This window comes from Felis catus, chromosome C2 (assembly GCF_018350175.1).
Source record: "Felis catus isolate Fca126 chromosome C2, F.catus_Fca126_mat1.0, whole genome shotgun sequence".
Classification (NCBI taxonomy): domain Eukaryota; kingdom Metazoa; phylum Chordata; class Mammalia; order Carnivora; family Felidae; genus Felis; species Felis catus.
Window position 1 is genome coordinate 112,522,800 of NC_058376.1, and position 25,962 is coordinate 112,548,761.

The 25,962-nt window shown below is 36.8% G+C and overlaps 1 protein-coding gene and 1 pseudogene across 1 annotated transcript in view; one reads left to right on the plus strand and one right to left on the minus strand.

Moving 5' to 3' along the window:
• The window catches only part of LOC101092136 (arylacetamide deacetylase-like 2), a 182,475-nt gene extending 159,356 nt beyond the window's left edge, over window positions 1-23,119 (minus strand). Inside the window, exon 1 of the mRNA XM_045037425.1 lies at window positions 23,003-23,119. The gene's annotated coding sequence lies outside the window, so the exon portion shown is untranslated. The remainder of the gene's footprint in view (window positions 1-23,002) is intronic.
• Window positions 22,340-25,705, plus strand: LOC123380091 (annotated as a pseudogene).
• Window positions 25,706-25,962: the final 257 nt, after the last annotated feature.

Here is a 25,962-nt window from a genome sequence, read left to right on the forward strand (position 1 = left end):
ATAGCAGAAAATAAAACAAATTTCTAGAAATTTTCTATGACAAAATTAAAAATATAATTGAAAAAATTATAACATAGGTCTACCAATGGGGAGAATAGAATTCTTCTGGGAAGAGAACAATTGGGGTTCAAGATCAATGTTCTCGATCCTCAAGTTGATTGAAAACATTTATCTGTTAAATATTTCTTCTTCTTCTTGTTAGGCCTAACAAAAGCGGTAGTAAGCTGGACTTGGCCCATTGGCTGTAGTTTTCCCTTTCTTTTCTACCTTATGGGCTCCAGACATCCAGCAAACTGTGGTCAACATTCACCCCATCTGGGAAGCTGGCTGCTCTTCCACTCACCCTACCTGTAGCAGAACAACCATTCTAGCACTGCTGAAGTTTGCTCACATTTCCAATCTTGAATAGATAGCAGGTTATAATATTTATCAGCATTAAATATCTCCTACCTTTCTTATGCCTAATTTATCTATCCCTAGTCCTTAGAATATGCTAGAACATCATAGGAACCTAGTCATTTGTTAAAACTAAGTTTTCATCCATTAAAAAGCAATTTTGATGATCAATATAAAAGAGCCCCACATCAACCCACTTAACACCTGTGGTGTTAATAATGTCCCAAACTTGTATTTTTGGGTCAAAAAATTCGGCAACCCCTTCAGTACTAGCATGTCATGTTCAGTGAAGAGTTCTCCCTTTTGACTAAGATGCCTAGACTTTTGTAGCACTATTGTAGCTAAAGGCTGAAACTTGTTCATAAGCATAGTCCCAAAGGCCAGCAAGCCATGGTGAGAATTTGCTCATACATATGTACAATACTTGCAAGGGAGTTTAAACTTAAGTATTTCAACAGTTCTATACAATCTACTCCAAACCCAGGGCATCAAGTATATTTTCTGATAATGACTACTAAGGAGTTTCATAGCGTTTGCCAAGCTGGACTTCATGCCTTGAATATTCTTCTTTTTAATCTTTACTTAATGATCCTTCACCTCTCTGAGTTAACACATTACTTCCTCAGGGATGTCACCTCTGACCTCACCCCAGAGCAGCCAAGCCGCTTGTTAGATGCTGTCCTGGCTCTGTGTATTCTTCATAGAAATTACTAAAGTAATTTGATAATTTGATCAACGTGTCTCATCATAAGGTCCACAAAGGCAGAATCTGTATTCATTCTCATTGTGTCTGTAACACCTACACGGTGGTGCCTAAAGATGATACTTGTCAAATGAATTAACGAAGGTAAAATGAGGTCAATAGTCCATTTTGCTACTGGTTCCTAAAGAAGACCCCTATTTCTTTTTTTTTTTTTAATTTTAACGTTTTATTTATTTTTGAGACAGGGAGAGACAGAGCATGAACAGGGGTCAGAGAGAGGGAGACACAGAATCTGAAACAGGCTCCAGGCTCTGAGCTGTCAGCACAGAGCCCGACGCGGGGCTCGAACTCACAGACCGCGAGATCATGACCTGAGCCGAAGTTAGCCACTTAACTGACTGAGACACCCAGGCGCCCCCTGGAAGACCCCTATTTCTGAAATCACTTATACCAGAGAGAGTTGTGTCATTAGAGGGAAAAATTAACAATATAAAGGAACCATAGAGATGCCTAGGTTTAACTCATTTATTTTACTGAAAACAAACAAAAAAACAAACAAAAAAAACCCCAGAAACTTGGACAAACTACATAACTTGCCTGGGATTGCACAAAAACTTACTATTGGTTGAATTTGCAAGTTCAGTCTCTACCATTAAATATGTGAGAGTTGATCATATCACCCACCTTTCTACAAGATTTCAAACCTTACTCATGGTTTCAAACTCCCACAGCCACTTTAGTTTGCCTATCATTGCTTTGAATCACTATGGCATTTACATCAGTGCTTACTCTAACATGTTCATTTAGTTTATGTAACTGACATAATCTCACTGTCAGCTGCTATGACCCTTTTGACATTCTTGGGGAAAAAATATGATCAGCATAAATTGGGTCTCTTGTCTAATTCTGGTCTAGACATCTGTGGCCTGAGTGAAGAGTGCATCAGAAAGTACCCTTGGGATTGTAAATAGAAAGAACATGTCTTTTCTGGAAAGCTACATGCAAAAGAATGAAACTGGGCCACTTTCTTATATCATACATAAAAATAAACTCAAAATTGACTAAAGATCTAAATGTGAGACCTGAGGGGCGCCTGGGTGGCTCAGTTGGCTAAGCATCCAACTTCAGCTCAGGTCATGATCTCACAGTTTGTGAGTTCGAGCCCCGTGTCAGGCTCTGGAGTTTGCTTTGGATTCTGTGTCTCCCTCTCTCTCTCTGCCCCTCCCCTGCTCATGCTCTGTCCCTCTTTGTCTCTCTCTCTCTCTCAAAAAATGAATAAACGTTAAAATAAAAATAAAAAAATCAATGTGAGACCTGAAACTGTAAAACTCCTAGAAAAAAACATAGACAGTAATTTCTTTGACATTGACCACAAAAAAATTTTTTTTAGCTATGTCTCCTCCTGCAAGGGAAATAAAAGCAAAATAAAAGCAAAAATAAACTGTTGGGACTACACCAAAATAAGAAGCTTTTGCACAGTGAAGGAAACCATCAATGAAACACAAAGACAGCCTACTGACTTGGAGAAAACATTTGCAAATGATATATCCAATAAAGGGTTAATATCCAAAATATATAAAGAATTTCTACAACTTACCACAAGAAAAAAGGAGGATAATCTGATTAAAGAATGGATGGAGGATCTAACTAGACAACCTTTCTAAAGAATACATACAAATGACCAACAGACACATAACATGCTCAACATCACTAATCACCAGGGAAATGCAAATCTAAACCACAGTGAGATACCACCTTATACTTAGCAGAAGAGCTAATATCAAAAAGACAAGAAATAAGAAGGGATGGCAAGAATGTGGAGAAAAGGAAACCCTCGTGCACTGTTGGCAGGAATGTAAATTGGTACAACCACTGTAAAAAACAGTATGGAGCTTCATCAAAAAATTTAACAATAGAAATACCCTATGATCCAGTAATTCCACTACTGAATATTTATACAAATAAAATGAAAACACTAATTTGAAAAGATATATGCACCCCTATGTTTATTGCATCATTATTTACAATAGCCATGATATAGAAGCAACCCAAGTGTCCATCAATAGATGAATGGATAAAGATGTGGTATATATACACAATGGAATATTAGTCATAAAAAAGAATGAGATCTTGCCATTTGGGACAGCATAGATGGACCTAGAGGGTATTATGCTAGGTGAAACAAATCAGAGAAAGGAAAATACCAAATGATTTCACTCATATATATAATCTAAAAAGAAAAGCAACGAGTAAAAAAACCCACAGACTCATAAATACAGAGAACAAGCTGGTAGTTGCCAGTGGGGAGGTGTTTGGAGGGATGGGAAAAACAGGTAAAGGGGATTAAGAGTTACAAACTTCTAGTTAAAAATACATTATGAGGATGAAAAGTACAGCATAGTGTACAATAATATTGTAATAGCTTGTTATGGCAACAGATGGTAACTACACTTATTGTGGTGACCATAGCATAATGTACAATTTTTGTTGAATCACTATGTTGTACACCTGAAACCAATATAACATTGTATGTAACTACACTTATTGTGGTGACCATAGCATAATGTACAATTTTTGTTGAATCACTATGTTGTACACCTGAAACCAATATAACATTGTATGTTAACTATACTTCAATTTTTAAAAATAGGAAAATAGAAAGAACATGTCTTTTAAGATGTCTGTGTGGGAGAGGATGCAGATACATAAAAAAATGCTTGGGCAATTTTAGTAAGGCCAAAGTGCACATGAGTGTGCACAGAAACACACACCCACACACACATACACAGACTATAAAATCTTTGTTTAGAATCTATTTAGTATGGGAGACATTTTGGTTTGTCACTCTCTCTGTCCCTCCCCCACTCATGCTCCTCAAAGAAGAAACAAAGAAAGGAAGAAAGGAAAGAAAGAAAGGAAGGAAAGGAAAGAAGGAAAGACAGGAAGAAAGAAAGAATTTTTTTTAAAAAGAAGCATCTTTCCAAGGGACTACTAGGTACCCAGGAAATGGATATTTGATAACAGGCCCATTCCAATAAAAACATTATCTTGCCTATTGATTTATAAGTTGATGATAGCAAGCTAATTTTCCCTCATGGCTCAGCTAAACAAAACAGAATGAAATTGAAAAGAAAACTGTAAGAAAGTGTGAGTATTGAGTAGAACCCATGGAACCATGGTTGTAACTGCAAGCTTGGTTTTCATGTTCAGTTCTCTGGGTTGGTGCTCAGTATATATACCCCAAGTGTAAATGAAAACAGTAAAGGGAGTAGGGAGTTTTTTACTCAGTTATGTAATGCATTCTTAGAAACTCAATTCACAGTTCCTTAGAAAAGAATCTCTATGATGTCACATTCATAGACTATCTCCTGTAACTCAGCCAGCAAAACAAACTCTAAATCTGGGGTACGTTTCTCTAGATTTTGAGTTCCAGTACGAGGCTTCCAAATAGTATTATTAATGATGAGTCAATTCAAAATGTACTGTAGTACAGACCACATATAGACCACTTAAATTTAACTGAAAGAAAGAACTGAAATCGGAAAGCTGACTGGAGGCAAAGTGTCACTGATACAGTTGTGGATTGGCCTGCTATAAAACAGCTTCTTCTAACCTGCCATATTAACTCTCTCTGCCCATTCCTCAATTTTGTTTCCTGAAATTAGATCTAACAAGAACTTCTATTTGTTGCTAATGTTATCATTTTTAATCAAAGTTTGTACAAATACACTTTCTTTTTACCCTTAACATCTCCTTAAAAAAAAATCAAGTTCTAGGGGCACTTGGGTGGTTCTGTCAGTTAAGCCTCAGATTCTTGATTTCGGCTCAGGTCATGATCTGGTTCGTGTGTTCAAGCCCTGCATCGGGCTCTGAGCTGAAAGTTTGGGGCCTGCTTGAGAATCTTTCTCTCTCCCTCTCTCTCTGCCCCTCCCTGCTCATGCTGTCTCTCTTCTCACAAAATAAATAAACTTAAAAAAATGAAAATTAATCAAGTTTTTCCCAAAAATTGTGTTCTTAAATTACAGTTCTTAACTTTGAGTTGACTTTTCTGTCAGTAATCGCCCAAATATTATTTCTTTCCAATATTTAACGGCTGAAACACTCAACATTCCAAAATTATTCCTTTACCAATGCATGTGCTATTATTTTCTCTTTGCCTTACTCCCTTCCTAAGTGGTCCCTGACTTTCTTTTCCTTTCCAAATATCTGTTGGAAATCTGTCCTACTCTAGTCAAAAAACATTTTTGATGATTTCTTAATTTCTACATATGTGCATTTGTGAAGAGTCCAAAAATCTACAAGTCCTAAGAATTATAATATTCAAAAGAGAAAAAACCCCAGACAAAATTTGCTGTGTATAAATGAAGCCTCACCACCCAAAATGGGTTCCTTTTCTTGTTTTTATTTCATTTAATGCAGAAGATTAGTACCATGTCCTTTATTTCACTATTTAGTTAAATACTGTTATTTTCTGATTTTTCTTACTGGGAAAATTGAACTGTATAGGATTTCTTTTCCTTTTAATTAGGAACATTTGGAAAAAATAACAATCTTACTTTCCTATACGATACAGAGACTTAAATGAATATTCACAAAGATTGTCAACTTATTATTGTTTCTATTGTATCCTTAGAAACATAATTTGAATAACTTGGTCTTGTCCAATTCTGAAGACTTAAAATTGTTGTCTTTATAGAAAAAGAGCCTATAAAAAATGCGTGGCTTAAGTGTCTTACTTGATAATTTGCCCTGGAAACAACTTAGTAAGTCGTGTGTCTCTTTTCCTTTATAGCATAAATACTTATGAGATTACTCTGTCAAACTGGAAGTATACCGCTGGCATGTTTCTTTTTCCTTATATACATGATGGTAAAATAAAAGCATGTTACTCTGAAAAAAAAACATGATAACATCAATTAGGATCATTTTTATATTCTACTTACTACACTTTGAGTTATTTAATAAATGTTGACAGCATGCTTAAACTTCTGTCACGTGGACCAAAGGACCCAAAGCAGTTAAGCGCTACCAGGACTAACCTAAGCCATTTCTCAGGATTGCATTTGGCTGAAAGTAACCCTGAAGAATGAGGGAACGTCTCCCACTGAGACCACAAGGCAGGCCCACTTACTGCCTGTTATAAAAGAGGTGTATTCCCCAAGCTTAGGGTTCCGACGTGCAACATAAACCTACTGTGTGCATAAAATCTAACTGGATCATCCCCGCCCTGGGATGCAGACAGGAGACCTGATGCAAACCTGATGCTTATACAGCTTACTGCCCCACCAGTAGTAAAGCCCTTTGTCTCTGACCCAGGAGTCTCACATGTTTTGCCATCATCCATGGAACATTAACAGTGTAATTTATTAGCTTTTAAGTAGAGTAAGATAAAATCCAAGCCCTTTATGTATGTGTGTATAATTTAATCTCACAAAATTCACAAAATAAATACTACTTTAGCCCCCTGTTACCACCTTAGGAGCTATATTATTTCACTAATCCTTTATATTTTAGGAGACCTTTAATTCCTTCTTCTCTTGGCAATACAAACAATATTTAAAAATTTATTAAATTTTTATCTTAAAACAGTATTCCTAATGTAAGGGAATGATATTTTTGTACAAGCCAAAAAAAGGTGGGTTTTTTTCTACCAAAATATTTCCAGAATTTTTACATTTTTCACCAGTTTATAAAAAAGAATGAAGAGCAAAATTTTTCCTTTCTCCTGATCTTACACATTCTTCCAGGCCAGACACAAGAGCCATTTCTCCAACAAATGTTCCCTTAATAGCTAAATATAATCTCTCCTTAGCCCTTGAATTCTCCACATCCAAATGTACGTCATCTCCCCTTCTAGACTGTCAATTCTCTAAAGGCAATTTCTACTTATGATTCCCTTTTGCTACTTCACAGCTTTGAACATGGTGCCTTGCAACAAGTAAGAAGTACTAGTTAAGGATCTATCTTTATATCTTAAAAAAAGGTGACCTTCAATAGTGAAATACAATACGAAATCTTAATGGATTTTTACAAAGGATATTTGTGGCATACTGAGACATTCAGATTTTTAAAAATCTTTGTTGTTACTGCCTGACAGCAGAATTAATGTTTTCCCACTCCATAAGTAAGTCAAAGAAAAAACTAGTGAGGTAATGTATATTTCCCAATGCATTACTCCAACATGTATATTTGCTTTAGCTGAATGTTCTTACATTTTGAGGGTAAGAAATGTATATTTTCATCATGTTTTCCCACTCAACAGCACAAGAAGACATCACAATGCAGATTCTTATCACATCTATTCTGCCATTACAGCCTATATCTAACTTCCTTCTCTCCAGTCCCCTCTCTCTTCAATGCACTCTGCTACCAGATGAATCTTCCTCATGTCCTATTTCCTCCATACCATGACTCGTCACACAAACTTCCAGTGATTCTCCACTAGCATAATATAAATCAGAACTCCTTGAGTGCCTGGCACTTAAAGTCAACAGCTTCAATACACACCTTGCCTATCTCTTTTTCTACATGAAAACATTACTTCAGTCACATTGACCTACTTCCTATCTCACACATATCCCTTGCATTTCCCTGCTTCCGTTTCCATCCATGGGATGGAATTGACTTCCTTTACTATACATCCAAATCTTACTCATTCTTCAAGAGCAAAAACTGAGCCATCTCTGCCATGTTGCTTTTCCTAACATTCTGGTTAGGAATACTGCCTCTATTCTCAGATTTTTCCCTGTGGTGCCATAATAAATTTACATTATTTCATCTTATCTTCCTTTACTGGAAGTTCAATTGTGATATATAAAGAAATGTTGGCACTTCACTGAATGACATCTTTCAAAGTTTTCCCTTAGGGAGTATTCCAATAATGCTGTATATTTCCAGGGTTCTTCCCTGGTAACCATGACCCCAGCTGCACCGGAAAATCAGTCACTTTATTTTTCAACTTCTGGTTTTTATAAAAGAGAAAAAAATATCCAGCCCAATCTCTTATCCTCTTTCCCAAATCAGCTTCCAATAATTTTTGGATGTTTCTTTGAAATATATATATGTATCTTTTGTCAAAGGGAAAATGTTAGTCATCATTGAGGACATTCAAAATAATGCATCAGAAGTTTTAAAAGCATATACTCCTTGCCATGATTGAAAAAGAAAGTCATCTTCCTTTACATTAATTGATAAAGGAATAAGTGGTCCATAAAATAAATAGCCATTTATTTTAGTAACTGGAAGTTCAAATCACCCTACAGAGTCCTTTAAGGTTTACTTCCATCATTTTTGGCAATGGCTTAGTTAGTAGTTTTCCCACCAAAAAAACATTTTTTCCAACTCAGAAGACATGAAAATGTGAAACATTTTGTAATATTTCAGAAACTGTGCAATAATTAGAAAGTGCAACCCACTGCCTGAAGTTGCAGGCAAATGTAGTTGCAAATCTTTCTTCTGTGGCCAAAACAGCAGTGGAGATTTTTACTGTGGAAGGTTTAATATGAATTCCTCAACATTTCTGCCACTTCTAAAAGCAACACAAGGGTTCTGTGGTCAGCTGGGTTGAATATATTATATGTTACACATCTGTGTATGTATGCCTAGAAGGCCACTGTCAAGTCCATCCTCAGAAAGAAAATTAGCAATGGTACATCTGTATTAAATAAAGCCTAACTTCATTGCCTTTCTCAGAAGAGCTGTGGGAAGATAATATGCTTCTTCTGCCATTTCCATTTGGTTCCATTTGTGGAAACCAGGTTTCTTCCAGCTTTTAAATGGTTACTAAGTCTACAGGAGCAAAAAACAAACAAATAAAAAACAGTAAGCTAACAACACTTTTAGCAAAACCCCTTGATTTTCCATGAAATGTTACTGAATAAAATCTAACAAAATTATTTTTGATTACTTCTGATTTCTCCACAGAAAATGTTAATTTTACACATCATTTTAAAATCAATTTATTTAAGTAACTATACAAAGAACCTTCGTGAAAGGTTTTGTTATGAATCTTGCATTTTATATTTCCAATAACATTGATAATATGAATAAATTATAATAAAATGTAGAAATAACAATTTAAAGTCTTTATGGAAACTCCTATTTTGTATTTATTTTATTTTGACATGCTTTTGTTCATAGTATGCCCTGTCACTGTCTATCCCCTTACCCAACTTTTTTATTTCTTCATTGCCCTTACCTGATATAATATTAGATATTCCTTTATTTTATCTGCATTTTCACCAGGATGTTAGCCCCATGATGGCAGGAAGTTTATCTTCCTGCACACAGTATTCCTAGCAATGAGACCAGTGCATATAGGTCCTCAATAAATATTTACTAAATGTATAGATTATTTACTTAATTTACAGTAAGTCCTACTTGCCATAAATGTGTACACCATATCAGAAACTGGGCTATAATCTTGTAATAGGGATTCATAACTGAGTGCTCCTAAAATTATATAGAAAATATACATTTTGTGATTTTTATGAGATTCTTTGAACAACATGTAAACCCCCAAGAGGACAGAAGTTTATTGCTATAAGGGGAAAAAATGACGAAAAAGTATCCACTATGCCAGGAAACATGTGGAATTGAAGAATGGGGGAAAACCAGACAAAGGGACTTCAGGACATAGGGAAGAGCACTGCAGCACCTTTTTCTCAATAATCCCCAGTGACCTTTTCCCGGACATTCAGGACCAGAACAGGAAACATTATCATGATAGAGACACATAGAAAAGAGTTCAAAAATCCTAGAACATACATTTATATGCTCAGATGAGTTCCCTTTGTTTATCTGTCTCTAACACAGGCATCGAACTAAAACACTGAAAATAGCTGCTACATTATGAAGCCCCAAATCCTCAACTGCTGGAATCCCAAAATTTAGTTTATATTAACTATTTGTCTATTTCACATCACACTATAATTCATTAGTGTTTCTGGGACTTTTGAACTTGTGTCTTTAAAGGGTGAAATTTGTTTTGGCCAATATGCTGCCATGGGAGTTTTGGCAAATGTTAAGAAAAATAATTCATAAAGTGTCAGAGTGAAAACAAACTCTAATCCTATATAAGCAATAAAATCTAGGCAAAAAAATCTCATTGGACACCAGAAAACAAATTATCCATTCAAGCACTGCAAGTAGTGAAAGTTAACTACTCTTTTTTAAGTAACTAAAGCATCACTTTAGTTCAATCCATGCGAAAATTTACACATTTTCAACAAAAATTTAAATTTACATACCAATTATAAAACAGGATAATGTTAATCCCCTGCAACCACAAAAGCAGTATGGCTTTCAGAGGTGAATTCCTTATTTATGGCTTGGGAGAAGATTCTGACTAAAATCTTATCCTAAATGTAGATCTGGAGATTTTGAATGCAGGAATTTTTAATTCATCTTTTTACAACCTCAGTGTCTAGGACACAGAGTGGCTCCATGGATACTGAATTAATGAATGAATTCTCAGAAGTCATGAGCTTTTCCTATTCAAACATACTGTTAAAACAAATCCCCCCAACTATTTTTCTTACTAAAACAAATGCTGTAAAATAGGATATAGAGTAGGACTTAGGTGTATGTTCACACTGTCTTCCTTCCCGATGAATTGAATCATTTGAATTCAGTTAACCATCCCTACCTTTCAATTACCACAGTGCACACTGAACCCATGTTCAGAAAGAATAGGGCCTGATTTATTTAAATGTTATCTCATTCCCTTTGCCAAAAGTTTCACTGGGCTTACTTCTTTTTGTTTGTTTGTTGTTTGTTTGTTTACCTTTCCCTTAGGTTATTTGCACCAGTAACAGAACTTCTTCAAGTTGGCTTTAAGGAATAAGGATATCTTTTATTTCACCTTTGATTTGTCTAATAGGTAGGGCTGTGTTCATGCTGGTCAGTTAAGCACTTCAACGATGTTACCAAGGACTGAGACATTTTGCATCTTTCCACAAGGAAATCATCAGTGTCAACTTAGCAAGACATCAAGGTCATTATAAAAGCTGTAAGCAAGCATGACAATTTCAAGAGGAAATAAAAAATAGTCTGAAGAGAAACTTTTCCCAAAATGCTAACAGCAGGCTTATCCTAATGTTTCATTGGCCCTGATTATGTCATATTTCTTATCTAATTACATGTTCCATATTCTCCTGGTTATAATACTAAACTTTTTTGTTTTGGGTTTTTTTTTGGGGGGGGGGGGTTTGTGTTGTTGTTGTTGTTGTTGTTGTTTTGTTTGTTTGTTTTGCTTGTTGTTAGTTTTTTTCCCTCAGACAAGCTTTAATATCTCTTGGTACTAGTTAGTAAAATGATAGCACTTGGCCTTGACATTATAGACCTTTCTAATATTTATGAAGAAATACCAACAAGATTTTTTTTAAAAAAAAGGACAGGGGCATCTGAGTGGCTCAGTCAGTTAAGCATCCAACTTTGGCTCAGGTCATGATCTCACAGTTTATGGGTTCCAGCCCTGCATGGCGCTCTGTGCTGACAGCTCAGGGCCTAAAGCCTGCTTCAGATTCTGTCTGTCTCTCTCTCTCTGCCCCGCCCCACTCACGCTCTGTCTCTGTCTCTGAAAAATGAAAAAAAACATTAAAAAAAAATTTAAGATGTATCTTCTTTTATTCTTTTAATTTTATTTCTTTAATTTACATCCAAATTAATTAGCATATAGTACAACAATGATTTCAGGAATAGATTCCTTAATGCCCCTTACCCATTTAGTCCATCCCCCCTCCCACAACCCCTCCAGTAACCCTCTGTTTGTTCTCCATATTTGAGTCTCTTATGTTCTGTCCCCCTTCTTGTTTTTATATTATGTTTGCTTCCCTTCCCTTATGTTCATCTGTTCTGTGTCTTAAAGTCCTCACATGAGTGAAGTCATCTGATATTTGTGTTTCTCTGACTAATTTTGCTTAGCATAATACCTTCCAGTTCCATCCACGTAGTTGCAAATGGCAAGACTTCATTCTTTTTGATTGCCGAGTAATACTACATTGTATATATATATATATATATATATATATATATATATATATATATACCACATCTTCTTTATCCATTCATCCACCGATGGACATTTGGGCTCTCTCCATACTTTGGCGATTGTTGATAGTGCTGCTCTAAACATTGGGGTGCACGTGCCCCTTCAAAACAGCATACCTGTATCCTTTGGATAAATACCTAGTAGTGCAGTTGCTGGGTCCTACTGTGGTTCTAGTTTTAATTTTTTGAGGAACGTCCATACTATTTTCCAGACTGGCTGCACCAGCTTGCATTGCCACCAACAATGCAAAAGAGATCCTCTTTATCCTCACCCTCACCAACATCTGTTGTTGCCTAAGTTGTTAATGTTAGCCATTCTGACAGGTGGAAGGTGGTATCTCATTGTGGTTTTGATTTGTATTTCCCTGATGATGAGTGATGTTGAGCATTTTTTCACGTGTTGGTTGGCCATCTGGATATCTTCTCTGGAGAAGTGCCTATTCATGTCTTTTGCCCATTTCTTCACTGGATTATTTGGTTTTTGGGTGTTGAGTTCCATAAATTCTTACAGATTTTGGATACTAACGCTTTGTCTGAAATGTCATTTGTAAATATCTTCTCCCATTCTGTTGGTTGCCTTTTAGTTTTGCTGATTGTTTCCTTCGCTGTGTAGAAGCTTTTTATTTTGATCAGGTCCCAGTAGTTCATTTTTGCTTTTGTTTCCCTTGCTTCCAGAGATGTGTTGAGTAAAAAGTTGCTGCAGGCAAGATCAAAGAGGTTTTAGCCTGCTTTCTCCTCAAGGATTTTGATGGTTTCCTGTCTTACATTTAGGTCTTTCATCCATTTTGAGTTTATTTTTGTGTATGATGTAAGACAGTGGTCAGGTTCATTCTTCTGCATGTCACTGTCCAGTTTTCCCAGCACCACTTGCTGAAGAGACTGTTTTTATTCCATTGGATATTCTTTCCTGCTTTGTCAAAGATTAGTTGCCATACATTTGTGGGTCCATTTCTGGGTTCTCTATTCTGTTCCATTGACCTGAGTGTCTGTTTTTGTGCCAGTACCATACTGTCTTGATGATTACAACTTTGTAGTATAACTTGAAGTCCGGGATTGTGATGCCTCCAGCTTTGGTTTTCTTTTTCAAGATTGCTTTGGCTATTCAGGGTCTTTTCTGGTTCCATACAAATTTTAGGATTATTTGTTCTAGCTCTGTGAAAAATCCTGGTGTTATTTTATAGGAATAGCATTGAATATGTAGATTGCTTTGGGTAGTATCAACGTTTTTAACAATATGTGTTTTTCCTATCCAGGAGCATGGAATCTTTTTCCATTTTTTTGTGTCTTCTTCGATTTCTTTCATAAACTTTCTATAGTTTTCAGTGTATAGATTTTTCACCTTTTTTGTGCAACTGTAAATGGGATCGATTCCTTGATTTCTCTTTCTGTTGCTTCATTGTTGGTGAAGAGGAATGCAACCAATTTCTGTGCATTGATTTTATATCCTGCAACTTTGTTGAATCCATGAATCAGTTCTAGCAGTTTTTTGGTGGAATCTTTTGGGTTTTCCACATAGAGTATCATGTCATCTGCAAAGAGTGAAAGTTTGGCCTGGTCCTGGCCAATTTGGATGCCTTCTATTTCTTTGTGTTGTCTGACTGCCGAGGCTAAGACTTCCAATACTACATTGAATAACAGTGGCAAGAGTGGACATCCCCGTCTTGTTCCTGACCTTAGGGGGAAAGCTCTCAGTTTTCCCCCATTGAGGATGATATTAGTGTTGGGTCTTTTGTATATTCCTTTTATGATCTTGGGGTATGATCACTCTATCCCTACTTTCTTGAGGGTTTTTATCAAGAAAGGATGCTGTATTTTGTCAAATGCTTTCTCTGCATCTATTGAGAGGATCATATGGTTCTTGTCCTTTCTTTTATTGATGTGATGAATCATGTTAATTGTTTTGCGGATATTGAACCAGCCCTGCATCCCAGGTATAAATCCCACTTGGTTGTGGTGAATAATTTTTTTAATGTATTGTTGAATCCGGTTGGCTAGTATCTTGTTGAGGACTTTTGCATCCATGTTGATCAGGGAAATTGGTCTATAGTTCTCCTTTTTAGTGTGGTCTCTGTCTGGTTTTGGAATCAAGGTAATGCTGGCTTCATAGAAAGGGTATGGGATTTTCCTTCCATTTCTATTTTTGGAATAGCTTCAAGAGAATAGATGTTAACTCATCCTTAAGTGTTTGGTACAATTCCCCTGGAAAGCCATCTGGCCTTGGACTCTTGTTTTTTGGCAGATGTTTTATTACTAATTCGATTTCCTTACTGGTGAAGGGTCTGTTCAAATTTTCTATTTCTTCCTGTTTCACTTTTGGTAGTGTATACGTTTCTAGGAATTTGTCCATTTCTTCCAGATTGCCCATTTTATTGGTGTATAATTGCTCATAATATTCTCTTATTACTGTTTTTATTTCTGCTGTGTTGGTTGTGATCTCTCCTCTTTCATTCTTGATTTTATTTATTTGGGTCCTTTCCTTTTTTTTTTTTTTTTTTGATCAAACTTGCTAGTAGTTTATCAATTTTGTTAATTCTTTCAAACAACCAGCTCTGGTTTCATTGATCTGTTCTGTTTTTTTTTGTTTTTGTTTTTGTTTTTTTTTTTAGTTTCTATAGCATTAATTTCTGCTCTAATCTTTATTATTTCCTGTTTTCTGCTGGTTTTGGGTTTTATGTGGTATTCTTTTTCCAGCTCTTTAAGGTGTAAGGTTAGGTTGTGTACCTGAAATCTTTTCTCCGTTAGAAAGGCCTGGATGGCTAGATACTTTCCTCTTATGACCACTTTTGCTGTGTTCTAAAGGTTTTAGGTTGTGGTGTTATCACTTTCATTGGCTTCCATATACTTTTTTATTTCCTGTTTAACTTCTTGGTAGCCCACTCATTTTTTAGTAGGATGTTCTTCAGTCTCCAAGTATTTGTTACCTTTACAAATTTTTTCTTGTGATTGACTTTGAGTTTCATAGCATTGTGGTCTGAAAATATGCATGGTATGATCTCGATCTTTTTGTACTTGCTTAGGGCTGATTTGTGTCCCAGATGTGGTCTATTCTGGAGAATTTTCCATGTGCATGGGAGAAGAATGTACATTCTGCTGCTTTAGAATGAAATGTTCTGTATATATCTGTTAAGTCCATCTGGCCCAGTGTGTCATTCAAAGCCATTGTTTCCTAGTTGATTTTTTGATTAGATGATCTGTCCATTGCTGTGAGTGGGGTGCTGATGTCTCCTACTCTTATGGTATTACTATTGATGAGTTTCTTTATGTTTCTGATTAGTTGATTTATATATTTGAGTGCTTTCAAGTTTGGCGCATAAGTGTTTACAATTGTTAGGTCTTCTTGGTGGATAGACCCCTTGATTATGATATAATGCCCTTCTACATCTCTTGATACAGTCTTTATTTTAAAGTCTAGGTTGTCTTATATAACTAGGGCTACTCCAGCTTTCTTTTGTTGACCATTAGCATGATAGATGGTTCTCCATCCCCTTACTTTCAATCTTTAGGTCTGAAGTGGGTCTCTTATAAACAGCAAATAGATGATCTTGTTTTCTTATCCATTCTGTTACCCTATGTCTTTTGACTGGAGCATTGAGTCCATTGACATTTAGAGTGGGTACTGTAAGATATGAATTTACTGTCATTATGATGCTTGTGGAGTTGGAGTTTTTGGTGGTGTTCTCTGGTCCATTCCAATCTTTGTTGCTTTTGGTCTTTATTTTTTGTTTGTTTGTTTTCATCTTTTCTCCCCTCAGAGAGTCCCCCTTAAAATTTCTTGCAGGGCTGGTTTAGTGGTCACAAACTCCTTTAATTTTTTTCTGTCTGGTAAACTTTTTATCTCTCCTTCTATTTTGAATGACAGCCTTGTTGGATAAAGAATTATTGGCTGCATATTTTTCTGATTCAGCACATTGAATATATCCTGCCATTCCTTTCTGGCCTGCCAAGTTTCTGTGGATAGGTCTGCTGCAAACCTGATCTGTCTTCCCTTGCAGGTTAAGACTTTTTTTCCCTTGCTGCTTTCATGATTCTCTCCTTGCCTGAGAATTTTGTGAATTTGACTATGATATGCCTTGTTGATGGTAGGTTTTTGGTGAATCTAATGGGGGTCCTCTGTGCTTCCTGGATTTTGATGTCTGTGTCTTTCCCCAGGTTAGGAAAATTTTCTGCTATGATTTGTTCACATAAGCCTTCTACTCCTATTTCTCTCTCTTCCTCTTCTGGGACCCCTATGATTCTGATGTTGTTCCTTTTTAATGAGTGACTGGTTTCTCTGATTCTTAAATTGTGCTCTTTTGTCTTAATCTCCCTCTTTTTTCCTGCTTCATTATTCTTCAGAAGTTTCTCCTCTATATCTCTGAATCTCTGCTCTGCCTCATCCATCCTTGCCACTGCAGCATCCATTCGAGATTGCAGCTCAGTTATAGCATTTTTATTTTATTCTGACTAGCTTTTACTTCTTTTATCTCCACATAAAGGGATTCTAATCTATTTTTGGCTCCAGCTAGTATTCTTATTATAGTGATTCTAAATTCTGTTTCAGACATCTTGCTTGTATCTGTGTTGGTTAAGTCCCTGGCTCTCATTTCTTCCTGCTCTTTCTTTTGGGGTGAATTCCTTCGTTTCATCATTTTGAAGGAAGAAAGGAATTAATGAAGTAAAAAAAAAATAAAATTATAAAAATATTAAAATTAAAATCTTAAGAACAAACACACTCACACAAATTGAACAAATGATGCTAGATCCTAGGTGTGTTTTGGTCTGGGTGTTGAAAGGGGCTTGAAAGACTAGAGAAAAAGGGGGAAAGAAAAAAAGTAAATCATTTGAAAATTTGAAAAAATGAATACACTGAAGTAGACTAAAAATCAAATGAGGGAAGTAAAATAGAAATTGAGAAAAAATACACAAAAGTAAAACATACAGAAAAAGTTAAAGAAAAATATTTTTAATAAAAATGATTTTTTTCTTTCTGTATTCAAGAAAAAGAAACAAAAAAGAGAAAAAAAATTTAAAAAGAAAATTGAATAGATGGACCAGCAAACAGTTTGAAATATGACTGAAATTACTTTGTTTTCCCCTAGAAGTCAGACTATGAAGCTCTTTATAGTCCATAAACTAAGCAGGTGGAGAAACTTGTGTTCCTGAAGAGCAAGGTTGGCCCAGTTGGGCAGGGCTTAGTGTAACGGCTCTGTTCTCCACAGATGGAGCTGCTTTGCTTACTGAGGTGGATTGTTGTGGTGCTTGTAGGTGTGTATGCACATGCTCAGGAGTGGTGAAAATGGAGTCACCCAGCTACCCAGTCTCTAGTATCAGCACTCTGTTCTCCCCAGTCAGCAATCATGCACCCGTCCTTTGTCTCCGGCTTTTGTCCACTCCCTGCTTTTACACAGTCTGTGACCAAGTTCCAGGCAGCACCTCCCTCCTGAGTTTTGTCTCCCATGTGGCTGTTTTTCCCAACCCCTTACTTCCAAGGGACTGCTTTGATCCGTTCTGCCCCTCTACAGGAGGGTCTCATCTACCCAGGAAAGTTTGTTGGACTGTGCCACTGCCAATGCCCAGAGACTGTGGCCGGGTGCCAGCCTGCCCCAGAAAAAGTTCATGAAATGGTGTAGCAGCAGCATTTCAGGGATTAAGGAAAATCACAACACACATCTGGCACCAGTCTTCTCCCTTAATGACATTGTTCCAGCACCAGTGAATGTGGTTGTTCTCCGGGTCCACCAGGGCCTTGCTTTTGGGGGACCCACACAGCCTCTACCAGGTGTCCTCCCACCAGGGGAACCACCTCTCCCCGTGTGGCCTGAAGAATTCAGGACTCCACTCTGCTCCTGGTGACTCGCCCTTCCCACCAGAGTGCCACCACCACGTATTGAGCTGCAGAGTTTCAGGCTCTGTGGTCCCCCTGTTTATAGTCTTAATGGAACTTCAACCCTCTCCTTTCTCCTTCTCCCCTTTTAGTTAAGTCCCTGTGGCTCTTTCTACTTTTCTACTTTATCTCCAGCTGCTTTTGGGGGGAGGGTGCTTTTCCCTTATTCTTCTCCCCCTCCCTGTCTCCATCCTCTCTCCACACTCAAAAGTGGCTCCCTGCCCTCCGCAGCTTCTCTCTCCCCCAGTTCACCTCTCTGCACCATGTACCTGCTGAGTTCTGTGGTTCAGGTTGGGCAGATTGTTGTTTTAATCCTCAGATCAGTTTTCTAGGTGTGCAGGATGGTTTAATGTTGGTCTGGCTTTATTTCATGGACGTGAGACACACGAAACTTCCATGCTGTTCCACCATCTTGGCTCCTCCAAAGACATACCTTCTTTTATTGCAGCTATTATTTTGATTCATAATTTCCATGTTAGAGTTAATGCTAACAAAGGAACTTGGTAAAATAACTGAACTTCAGCAATGGTTCCATATTATAAAAATAACCTTTAGTCCCTAAAGTATTTGTAATTCTGATTGATTGCCCTATTTTATAACTTTTTATCCTGGTAACAGTATTTACACTGACATCACTGTTTTCAAAAATATATTATGGTTTGTGACTTTTTCAGGCCACAAAAGGTTAATTGACACTCCCTTCTTTTCCCACATGCATGAAGGTAAAAACAAATAATACATGAGTCTTTGAATATCTTCTTTAAAAAAAAAAAAAGAGAGAGAGAAACTATTTCCAGACAAAAACTGGGATTTGACAACAACAAACTCAAAATAAATACTAATGGGAGTTTTCCAGGAAGAAGAAAAAAAAATTCCAGAAGGAATTCTCCCTCTCTCTCTCTGCCCCTCCCCTGCATACTTGGACACTTGCTCTCTTCCCCCCCCCCAAAATAAATATTTTTTAAAAGCCTAACTATGTGCTCCTAATGAGAAAGAGTATACAAACACCAAAATAAAACTAACTTTGCTACACTAATATGGGATAAGATCTATTTTAAGGCAAGAAAGATTCCTAAAGATAATAAGCAATCTTTGGGGCACCTGGGTGGCTCAGTTGGTTAAGCATCTGACTTTGGCTCGGGTCATGATCTCATGGTTTATGAGTTTGAGCTCTGCATGAGGCTGTCTGCTGCCACCACAGAGTCTGCTTCGGGTCCTCTGTCCCCCCCCCCCACCCCGCCCTTCCCCACCCTTCTCTCTAAATAAATAAAGAAATATTTTTAAAAGCAATCTTTAATAATAACAAAATATCCCACCCACCAGGAAGGTATAAAAATTGCATTGTATAGACCTACTAATAAAGCTAAAAATGGACAGATTTAAAAAGAGTAATATACAAATCTGCATTCAAGGAGGGGGAATTTAACACATCTAATTTGGTAACTCTTAAAAAAAACCATCCAGAAAATTAGTAAAGCTAGATATTCTGAGCAACACAATTAACAAAATGAAAATACTTTTATGTTAAAATGTACCGAATACACAATTTTGGCAAATGTATATGGAACATTTACAAAAATAAATTCTATTGGAGCCCAAAAGCCAAACCCAAGAAATCTAAAGGGATTTCAATAATCCATATATATTATTTGATTATAGTGGAATGAAGATAGAAATCAGTAACAATAAATATAAAATCTTCAAATTTCTAGAAATTAAGCAACATATTTACATAATTAATGAGTAAAAGATGAGTCATAGTGCCTAATAAAATATTTGAGCTGAAAAATAACCGAAATATAGTATTTTGAGACAACATTTAGTTATTACTGTGCTGAGATGGAAATTCATAATTTAAATTCATAATTAAGAAACTGAAAAATCTGAAAATCAATTGTTTAGGTATTCATCACAAGAAGTAAGAAGATGAAACTATATTAAACTCAAGAAAAAGTATAGAAGAAAAAATAAGTAATAATAAAGAAAATAAATTATAAAAGTACAAAAATAAATGAAACAGAAAATATACACAATAGAAAATAAATGTTAAAAAATTAATTTTTTGGAAAGAGAAATGAATTGATAGTCTCCTAGCAAGATTAAGCAATGAAAAACAGAGAAACCACGAATAACTTATTTCAGGAACAAAACAGGGAACATTACCATAGGTCTCAGACACAGGAAAAACATTTGATAAAATGTCAGACTACAGGGGGGAAAATAACTTCTAGGCAAACTAGGAATAAAAGAAATGTTTCTGTAACAAAGAATATTGACCTAAAAATGGAAATTATTAATAAAGAGAAGGAATTACCTTAAACTGATAAAGAGTATGTATAAAAAACTGTCATAAAAATGATACTTAAGTGTGAAATATTGAAAACTCCCCCCCTGACTTTGGGAATGGATGAGTAAACATCTCCCACTATCACCATTTGTATTCAATATGGCACTGTACGTTGTATCGAGTATGTATATGTATGTGTATGTATAATAAGGATAAATGATGGACAGCATCAGTAGTTTAATAGATGAATAAAGTCATACAGTGAAATACCATGCTGCCACAAAAAGTAACAAACATGCTGTGCAAAACAGTAGGAATGAATCTCACAAACATGGTCATGAACTAAAGAAGTCAGGTACAGAAAGGCTTACAGTGCTTGATTCCATTTTTATAAAAGTAAAAATTTTGTAAAAATAATTTGGTGAATTAAGATAATAGTTACTTTGGTGGCAGCAATCACTAGGAAGGAGACAAGTGGGAGTTCTGGAATGACAGATTAGTGTTCTACTTCTTGATCTGAGAATTGATTACATGGATTTACTCTTATAATTTGTGCTCCTCTCTTTCTTTTTTTTTAATGTTTATTTATTTTGAGAGAGAGAGAGTGGGGGTGGGGCAGAGAGAGAGAGAGAGAGAGAGAATCCTAAGCAGGTTTTGCACTGTCAGTGCAGAGTCCAACAGAGGACTAGATCTCACGAACCCATGAGATGATGACCCAAGCCAAAATCAAGAGTCAGACGCTTAACCGACTGAGCCACCCAGGAGCTCCCCTCTCTCTCTTTTTAAATAAAATATTTAGAGACAAAATGTATAATATCTATTAGGTATGCTGGGTCTTTCAGAAAATAAATAAATAAAAATGTTTGTTATTATAGAAGACAGATTAAATTTTATGGGACAATTTATTGAATTATTGTCCCACTTACATTTTACAAGTATGTTTTACAGACATTTTGTGGTGATCAAAATAAACAATGACTATGTTGTACAAATGTAGTCACCATTTAATAACAACTGAGAAAATTGAGAAAACCTATAAACTTGGTCACAAATAACTTTAGATGACCTTTTAAGTCTTCCTTATTATTTCTTACCCTGGGAGTCTAGCCTTAAAAATGGATTGGAAATGACTTTCTTTTTCTAGTAATGAGAAGAAAAAATGTACAGAAGTCTTCCCTGTCCACAGTTTCATTTTCCACGGTTTTGCATTCCATGGTTTCAGTTACCCACGGTCAACCATTATCTGGACGGAGATGATCCTCCTGACATACCATCAGAGAGTCAACAGTAGTTTTACACTATGTCACAATGCCTACGTCGTTCACCTCATCTCGTCGTGTAGGCATTTTAACATCTCACATCATCACAAGAAGAAGGATGAGTATAGTACAATAAGATAATTTGAGAGAGAAAACACATTTATAAAACTTTTATTATAGTATAATTGTGCTATTTTATTATGTTTTAGTTGTTAATCTCTATGCTTAATTTATATATTTTTTTTCAATGTTTATTTATTTTTGGGACAGAGAGAGACAGAGCATGAACGGGGGAGGGGCAGAGAGAGAGGGAGACACAGAATCAGAAACAGGCTCCAGGCTCCGAGCCATCAGCCCAGAGCCCGACGCGGGCTCGAACTCACGGACCGCGAGATCGTGACCTGGCTGAAGTCGGACGCTTAACCCACTGCGCCACCCAGGCGCCCCTATGCTTAATTTATAAATTAAACTTTCATAGGTTTCTATGTATAGAAAAATATGGTGCATATAGGGTTTGGTATACTATCTGTGGTTTCATCAGCTGGAGGTTTGGGAACATATCACCCACAGATAAGGGGGGACTACTGTAAAGTTTAGATCTGCTACCTGGTGGAGGCAACAGAAATCTTTCAAGTGTGGATAAGGTGAGCTAAGTCACTCCCCTAATGAGAATCCCAGCACTTCACTAATCTCATTTGCATATAAGGAAAAACACACGCACACACAACAGGACAACAATCCTCAATACACTGTTTAGTAATGACAGTGAGCACAAACAGAAATACAGAGTTAAAAAAAAAAAACTTTGTTTTTCTATTTTGATGGAGATCATTGTAGGTTATGAGAAGTCTATGAAGGGTTGTGAGATAAACAGAAAGCATGAGAAGTGCAGATTTCTGTTGAAGCGGTTGGGGTCTAAGTTGGATGGGGTTTCTGATCTACCACATTACATCACTTCTGGTAGTATCGAATTTATATTTACTAAGCACCACAAAATTTTTGTGGCAGACTTCTTTTGCCCACTCTAACACAGAAACATATGAAAACTGATCAAATGTTTGGCTTAACCTAGAAGCATAACAGTCCATTTAGATGCACAGAAAAAGACATACGAACATGCATATAAAAATACGAACTGTTTTGGCAGTGAGCCCGGCAGTCCTCCGGATCCCTCTCTCGCTTCAACAGCGTTTGGACGGAACAGACCCAGGGACGGCCCTTCTACCAGCCTCTGACCACCCTCCAACCTTTTTTCCAGTCACAACGTCGGGAGCCATCTTCTTGCCCACCCTCTGCCCCTGGGGCCAGCCAACACCCGATTTTCAACTTGGTTCATTACCGACCAACCATGAGCTCACAGATTCGTCAGAGTTTGTTCCACAGAGGTGGAGGCCGCCGTCAACCGCCTAGTCGGCAAGCACCTGAGAGCCGCCTTCTACACCTACCTCTCTCTGGGCTTCTAGTTCCACCGCGGCTCTGGAGGGCGTGGGCTGCTTCTCCCGCGGGGTGGCTGAGGAGAAGCGGGAAGGCGCTGAGCGTCTTTTGAGGACGCAAAACCAGCGTGGCAGCTGCGCCCTCTTCCGGGACGTGCGCGCGCCGTCCCAAGATGCGTGGGGTAAAACTCTGGACGCTGTGGAAGCCGCCCGGCTTGTGGAGAAGAACCTGAAGCAGGTCTTTTGGATCTTGCTGCCCTGAGCTCTGCCCGTGCAGACCCCAATCTCTGTGACTTCCTGGAGAATCACTTCCTAGATGAGGTGAAACTCATCAAATGGGCGACCATCTGACTAATCTCCGCAGGCTCTCCGGCCCCCAGGCTGGCCTGGGTGAGTATCTCTTTGAAAGGCTCACCCTCGAGCACGACTGGAAGTCTCTGGAGCCCAGCAGCCATTGAGAGGGTCCCTCTGACATCCCCCGGGTGTCAGCGCTTGTGCCCGAGTCTCTCCTTGCAGCCACTAGGCAGCTTTTTAACCACCTGTAGCCCTCTCCCAAGCCGTGGACCAAATGAAAACAATGAAGCTTTTTGCAGCAAAAAAAAACAAAAAAACAAAAAAAAAAAAAAAAAAAAAAAAAAAAACCACCCCTGTTTTTTAACATATCTGTTTCTGTCCAAAACAAGAAAAATTATAGAATAAAAAGGATTTTCCCCTGATATAATAAAAGACTTTCCCTCTCACCTCTTTTCTTCTCTTTCTCTCTCTCTCAAAAAAAAAAAAAAAAAAAAAAAAGATCTAATTTTACCCAAAGCAGAACTGGAATTTAGATAAGAGGGGAAGAGGGTAGACAAATAATACCATAAATTTAGAGAACACTATTAGAAACATGCCTGGGATAAACAAATGGAGACTGTTGTTATGAATCAAATTGGGCAATTTAGCCATTTTTTCTATAAAGCATAAAAGATAGAGTGGGAAAAGCAATTAAGTCATTCTTAGAAGTTGAACCACAATAAAAATCATCCACAAGTATTCACACAATAAGTTTCCTTTTAGACAAAAAAATTTTAGAGAAAATATAGACATAATTTTAGAATTTTTTTTAAAAATATTAAAACCTTTGAATGATTTTTGTTGGATGTCTGGTGGGTGTTGAATAAGTGATATGGTAAATAATGATCTTGAGGTTTTATGGCGATAAACTTTGATGGGCTTTCTCAATAACCAAATATTAAAATGGTTTCAATAAACATACGTTGTATATGCAAAACACATTTCTACTAATTCTTCTTTAGTCAGTTATCTTTTACAGTAACCAAAATAAGAAAAATAAATTTTATTTTCCCCTTTATTTGTACCATTTCCAACATTTTTAGGTGTGGGCATAGATCCAAGTTTCTGTCTGGTATATTTTTTCTACCAAAAGAACCACCTTTATAACTTCTTGTAGTGAAAGTTTACTGATAATGAATTCCTTGTTTCTTTCCTGTCCATAAAGTCTACATTTTTTGTTTTCCAGTGGTAAAGTAAGCAACTGGGTGCTTATTTCTGGGGTGGTCATTTTTCCCCCTCTTTCAGCACTTTCAAAGATGACACTCCATCATCTTCAGGCTTAGAAAGTTTATGATAAAAATCTGCTTAAATTCTGGCCTTTGTTCCTCTGTATATAATGTGTCTTTTCCCCTCTCTGCCATCTAGATTTCATCTTTATCTTTGTTTTTTAATAGTTTAAGTATGATGTGTCTAGGGGTTCTCTCCCTCCTTTCCTCCCTCCTTCTTTTCTTCCTTCCTAGTATTTTATTCTAGTGAGTGTTCTATGAGATTTTCAGATCTATGATTTTAAAGTTTTTCATTATTTGGGAGACATTCTAGCAATTATCAAATATTTCTTCTCCTCATTATTTTCTTTTTCATTCTGTGATTCCAAAAGCTCATATATGAGACCATTTGACATTGCCCCATGGTTCTCAGATGCACCGGCTTTTCTCTCTTTCTCTATTTTAGTTTGAATACTTTGTTTTGACTTATCTTTTTCTTTGTTACTATAGCTTTATTTCTGGTATTTTTATTTGCTACTTGCTTACAGTTTCCATTTCTCTGCTAAAATTTTCCATATGTTCTTATAAATTAACCACCTTTTTAAACTTTTACACTAGAGCTTTAACATATAAATCATAATTTTTTCTTTCTTTTTAATACCCTGCCTAATAGCTTCATCATCTGGGTTCTGCAGATTACATTGTCTCTCAACAGAAGGCTGTTTTCTCTTGCATTTTTTGTATCTTGTAATTTCTGGTTGAAAGCTGGGTATCATGTGTGGGAGAGTAAAGTCTGAGGTATATAGTATTTTATGTTTGGAATTGGACACACCTCCACTACATATTTAATGTGAAAAGTTGAGTCAGCATAATCAGGAGTTGCCTAGGGTTTGGGTTTTTCTAGTTCTATTTACCTTAATCACACTACTGGCTTCACGTTCCTCCAGCATTACCATGTACTTGAGGTTGAGGCTGAGTTTCTAAAAGACATTTTTCAGGGTTTCCTTTGCACTCTGGAGTTTAGTCTTTTTCTGTGAACCTAAGCTTCAAAGAATGTCATTCTATCTTCTTGCCCTTCTCCCAATGATAGACTAGTGTTACTTGTTATTCAGTGTTAGCTACTCTGTGATAGAAGGTGGGAATATTATCTTTATTTATTTCTTTATCCTCAGTCTTAGGCAAGAGCTGTCCCTTTGTGTCTCACAAAAAAAAAAAAAAAAAAAAAAAAAGAGCTTTCTTGGTAATTCTGCCTCTCAACCAGCAGAAGTAAATCTATAGTGATTTGGGTCAAGGGCAATTTCTTATTCTTCCTTCCAGAATAGAAGGTTTTTCTTTTTTCTTTTATTATTATCATTATTTTTTTTAATTTCCTGTTTCCTCCACTAGCTTCAGGGGGCCTTCAACGAAAGAGATAATATGTGCTGCCCTTCCACC